The sequence below is a fragment of the Polyodon spathula genome, chromosome 4 (genome assembly GCF_017654505.1).
Source record: "Polyodon spathula isolate WHYD16114869_AA chromosome 4, ASM1765450v1, whole genome shotgun sequence".
Classification (NCBI taxonomy): Eukaryota; Metazoa; Chordata; class Actinopteri; order Acipenseriformes; family Polyodontidae; genus Polyodon; species Polyodon spathula.
In genome coordinates this window covers 64,670,780-64,676,779 of record NC_054537.1, presented here as the reverse complement: position 1 = coordinate 64,676,779, position 6,000 = coordinate 64,670,780, and the positions used below count along the sequence as shown (strand labels likewise).

Genomic DNA, 6,000 nt, shown 5'->3' with positions numbered 1-6,000 from the left:
TGGCTACAGTAATATTGGTGTCCCCTTTGTATGAACCCTCACTGCTTTGTTTCTTGAAAGTTGAGCCCTCTGCTATTTTTTAATGCAGGTTTACCTGAGTAATAATTAAATGTGTCAATTTTTATATCACTATGCGTTGTGTCTCTGAGTTGAGGTGCACAGATTTAAGAAAACTTCTAAGCATACGGCTGTTAGGATGCTGGTTGCTTTAGAATAATAACTCCAGGAAAACCAATCATAATTAAAAAAGAATGACACTTTTATTAGCAAAATACAGCATAACACCACTCACTCCGCTCCCAATCCCCTCTGCCCACTGCTGGTTCAATGACACCTTATCTAGTGGCCCATCCAACCAATCACCTTTCAGAACAATTGGCGCTGTTTATTCCTAATATGGAACTCATTTATTAGTACTTTCCAACTCTTAAAGGACTTCATATCCCACACTGTTTGTAGGGTCCATGACCTATGTGTTAAATCAGATAATAACTGACAGAAACCAATTGTTTTGGAATTTAGATGACACTGAGGCGTCAAGAAATGCTACAGGCAACCATGGAAACCTACTTCAAGCGTGAATATGAAACAGTTTGTTGTTAATCCAAAGCATTTTGTTTCTGCACAGTATATACACCAACTAAAATAAACTATAAGTCTCAGAAGTATGTGTCCCTTTGATACTCAAAGTGTCTGGCAGATTAATATACAAAACAGTTTATTCAATTAAATTTAATCTTTAATGCAATGAGAGCAATATACACGGAGGATGCACAGCTTTGTGAAGTAATTACCAATTATATTACACTGTGTTGCTTGTCTCTCCCATTAAAACATTACATTTTAAGCATTAAATATACACAGGGCTACATAATGGAAGATGTAGAAATGAATGTAGTCAGTGCTTTTAGGCATTTCACGACTATGCTTAATTTCACAATATGCCTGATATATATATAAATATAGATATAGATATATATTTATATTTTCTTGGAACCTCCAGCAGGAATTCTTTAAGTGGCTATTTAGAAGTGCTCAGGTTTTAGGATCCCTGGCCAAACCCCTCCAGACATGGTGCTGATGGCAACACCTGAACTATTCATAATTGCTGTTTTTTTGGGCATGCATGAAAACACAATCTCGTCTGGCAATCGGTTAGGCTGAACGATGGATGAAGTGGATTTTGTTATATTCTACTCAGTGGGTTGTAGCAGAAAACAAACTCTTATGTAAATCATACAATCCTTATTCAATAAATGTTTATGTGGGAGATGACATGTTATGTGTAGGTCAGTTGACAGTTCTGTTGCATGCAGACCCATGCAGAGAGTCGGCTTATCACTCTTAGCTGCAAACCAATTAGGTTGCATCTGAGGAAAATGATAGCAGGTGAAAGAAAGGCAGTGCAGTGATTGTGAAGAGCATGCACAGCGAGCCTGGCAGCTAGGAGAAGGCAGTGTAGCCAGTGGCAGATGGTAAATTAGGCACCACCCATCAAGCCTCTACTGCTGCAGCACTGAAACAGAGGGAAATGCTAGTCAGAGGGGTTCCTTGCACTCCCTGAGGGAAAGGAGCTGATTAAAACATATCCCCCAGCACAAGGAGCATGGTCCTATCCCCTGCTGTGCTGTTTTCTACAGGAACAATCTCAGACAACAGCATTAATTCTCTTTCTGTAACTTAAACCTTCCTTCTAGGTTTCTTTTTAAAAGTTTTTCCATATGAAGTTCAGGAGAGTTAGTGTACCATGCTTTGAAATGGAATTCAGAGGCTGCTCTTCACTTGTAGATGTGTAATCAGCCAAACTGTCTTTATGAGTAAGTGCAGACGTCATCCAGAGAACTGCAGTGGATTGTCAACAAAACTACAGAAAACGTGGCTCTTACTTCCATAAAGACGTTTGCTGGTCTAGCCCAGGTTACATATATCTCTGGATGGCAACCACAACTAAAGGGCAGAACCTGAACTCAGATGAAACCAGCTTAAACAGCAGGTAGCAGGATTTCGAAATATATAGGGTTATACGTCTCCACGTGTTGCTGCAACTGTTTAAATAACGTGGCTGTAATGTTTATTTTTATTGATAACATCCTGCCCATTTTGTACACTTCTAACTTTAAAGTCTGTTTCAAAGCCCTTTTCAAAATGTCTGCTCTAGTGCACTTGGGTTTGAGATCTGTCCTCTGAATCACTGCAGGAAGAGCGATTGAAAAAAAAAAAAAACATAACAAGTGCTCTGGCTTTTCTGTTCCATACCACAAAACAGTTCCACAATGTGTGCAACAATCCTTACAGTGTGAGTGCACTAGAGAGGACATTTTGAAAGGAGCTTTGAAACAGACTTTAAAGGTTAGAAGTGCAAAAAGTTGTCAGGAACCTAACAATGAAAAGAAAAATGACAGGTCTGTTGTTTAAAGAGTTGTAGCAACACGTGGGGACGTGTAATTATATCCTTTTCATAACCCAACTACTAATGATTTAGCAGACTTTAGAAATACATTAAATATTTAGATGAATTTCAATGGGAACCACATGGGAATAATTGTGTAAACTAAATTAAAAAAAAACATTTAAGTAATTTATGCTCCGTGGTAAATGTAACAAACACTGAACTGCCAGAACCAAAGCCATGCGTTACCTGATTTCCTCTCATCCTTTGAAAGCGTGCAATCATGTCACTGACGGTGTACACACAGACATGGCCCATGTGCAGCTTCCCTGGTGGACAGGGGAACATCGACAGCATGTAAAACTTGGGCCAGGATTTCTGAATCGAAAGATCAGGGAAGCAAATCAGAGATCCATGTTAACCATGATGAAGAGCAACTTGGCACAGGTATGAAATAGTACATCTCTGCTATCTTAACTCATGTGTTCTTCTTCTTGTTAACATTCACATTCTCAGAAACACCTCTTAGTACAGCTGGCACATCAGATGATTATCAATTAAGTAGAGATATACTGGCTACCCATTTCCTGTCATTGCCAGATGATGAAATACAAGGATATGTTTAGTTGTTTCGTTTCAGTAAACAGATAATATTTAAAAGGAGTTTGCTGGAACGACAATAGATGAGCGATTAAATTGCTGTTCTCTGTAGTTTCTTGCTGGTTGCATACTGTTAAGATTATTTTATTCCCCTTTGAAAATTTACCTTTGCCTTTAAATTTGCTTAAAAGCAAGGCCATTCTACTCTAGCAGTTTCTCTTGTGTGTTTCATCAGTTAGGGTTCATTACCAGGCACAGCGAAATCTTGAGCACATTGCCTGCAATCTGGACTTTTAAAGGATAGACTAAAGATGAATGCAGTAACAACTGGAGAGCACAGAGTGAGACAGAAACCAAGAACATTGAACAGCACAAGAATCATCCTTAAATTAGCATAAATTTCTGAGCTAGTCACAGCTTTTTTCTCCAGGTTGTTATTCGCAGAATTTTTTTGTCTCAAAAGAAAAAAAACAATTCTAAAAACGAGTAACTGCTTACTTAAAAGCCCCTAAGTTAAATGCCTGAGTTGCTAAAGACACTTTAACAATAAACTTCCTATAATCATACACAAGACATATTACTCTCATCCTGTTGCCATTGTAACACTGAGTTGTAATAAAAGCATATACATCTGTTTCCGAAGCCTTGAGCCACTGCTTTTTAATGTGAGGATGCCACAACGTCTTCACCTTGCTCCTGGTCTCTGCTTTGTAGTGTCTCTCCCACACGCCCGCCTCGCTGTATATAGTTCTGCACTCTCCTCAGAGTGTCATCCATGAAACTTCCCAGCACAGGGAGCATGGTCCTAGCCTCTGCAGCGCCTGCTGCTTTACTCTGATGTAGGGAGCACATCTCACACCTGCAACGCAGCACAAAAGCAAACAGTGTTAATAAACCCAGCACAGGGAAGAAGTATTCTTTAAAAGAGCTGAAGTACCCCTGGAAAAACTCTACTACTTTTCATTAACGTTTAACCTCTGCAGTACTCGACTGTGTTAGTTTTCCAGTTTGTTTGTATTCGCTAAAGGGTTATTTCAGCTCAAATGGACCAACAGGGTTGCTTAATCTCTTAATCCTAATTTTTTTTTTTTTTTTTTATTGTTGTAAAGCCAGTGAAACATGCATGTTGTAAATCCTGTGAAACAAGTGTAAATGGTAGGAACAGATGGAGTCATTGCTGCCAAATGACGAAACTTCCACAGGTGTGGCCAGCCTTGCATAACCGAATCCCAACCCTCCTACCTACTTGTCTTTCAAAAGCCCTCCTAACACATGGGGAAGAGTCTGAGCCTCATATGGTAACAACCCACACTCCCCAGACTGCTGTATCTCAAGCTATTCAACTTGCAATGCCTGTCTGGAAGAGCCAACATGTTGCTATGGTTACAGTGTTTGAAATCGACCTCTGAAAGGTACTGAAAATAATTCAGTAGTGCGTTTGTAATATATTGGAAAGAAAGAAACAGTGCAGTTCTCATAGATTACAAAATCATGCTGGGCTTGATATCATGACTTACTTTGATGCAAGTTCAATATTTGACTTTGTTTTTACTAAAAGGAATACAAAATGAATACAAAAAAAAAATTATATAACCGAAGGCTTTAAAAAAAATATTTTCTGTAGAGACCCTTTTAAGAAGATGAAATAGAGGCTTTCTCTAGGTTGTACCAATAGGATGGCAAAATAGTCATTAAGACACAACAGAATGCCTTTTTTTTGCAGAAGGTAGCATTTATTACAGTGGAGTTCATCCATTGATGCAATTTCTGTACTGTAAACATACACATTCTGCATGCTGTATCATGCTAGCGTACTGTGTCATTTCAACACTTTACAGGAACGTACATACTATAAGAAGCGCTTTTATTATTTACCAAAGTGATATTAAGGGGTGGAAATCAGTTGCACGACTGCTTAATGTGAGTGATATTAGAGTGTGATGATATCCAAACTGCTATTATTTGCAAACATTCAAGTGGGTTAATATGAAGGAGTCACTGTAGCTGACACCACTCTAAGTGCTTTCCACAGCTAGTATTTTGACAGTCATTTTTCACAGTTTTGTCAATTGAATTAACCCTCATAAACACAACTGATACATAATACTTCAACGGATCTTTGCAAAGTGTGTCTGATGTTGAAAATATGTATAAAAACATTTGGAAAACTGTCTTGTTATAGATGGAGCACAGAGTAATAGAGATGTAACTAGTCCCTTTGGTGATGAAGAGAACTGTCAATGTAGTGTATATTTCAGGGCTGAAGTGACTTCATTAACACTTATCTAGTGTGGACATGAACATGCTCAGCATGCAGCAGCTAGCGTAAAACTATGAGGTGCCATTAGGGACAAACTTCAAATTGACACCTCATATACAGTGCCGTGAAAAAGTATTTGCCCCCTGTCTTGCACATTTGTCATATTGAATTTGGTCAGATCTTTTTGTGGGTTGTATTAGTATATAGAGGGAGTTTGAGGGAAAATATGACACCAAAGTTTGCAGTTCTTTAAATCTGTAAATAATATTCTGTTAGATATTGAGTCTCCCTGCTCCTGTCTAGAAAGTATTGTATAGTCTGCGACCCATCACGAGGACTACGAGTTTACGTGCTCATAACAGCCTTATCATAATAAATCTGAGGGTGATACATTATCAATAGTCATGGTTTGGTTCAGAAAATTGATAGCATCTTTAATATAAGAGAGCAATGATAGTACTAAAGCATTAATGTGGTAATCAGCCTACTGAGATCATGTTATTAATTTTGTCAATGAACCAATTCCATCCACTATGGATGCCCTGATGGATTGAATAAATCTGTATGTATCTTGGCTAATGTATAGGTTACTGGACGATAGGATTACTTTGTAACAAACAATCAAACTTATCTTTATCCGGTAATTCTGAAAACATTTTTGTAAGATATCTGGAATTTATTTCTGTATTTATTAAAATGCCCATGATGATTGTGTTATGTTGGTAAAACAAAAAGTGAATTAAAAAACAGA

General features: G+C 38.0%; 1 long non-coding RNA gene across 1 annotated transcript; it reads right to left on the bottom strand.

Moving 5' to 3' along the window:
- Nucleotides 1-291: 291 nt before the first annotated feature.
- LOC121314747 lies at nt 292-3,845 on the bottom strand. Its single transcript, XR_005950147.1, has 3 exons — nt 3,679-3,845; nt 2,639-2,767; nt 292-1,516 (listed from the first exon to the last, which is right to left on the bottom strand). It is a non-coding gene; the product is annotated as an uncharacterized LOC121314747 (long non-coding RNA).
- Nucleotides 3,846-6,000: the final 2,155 nt, after the last annotated feature.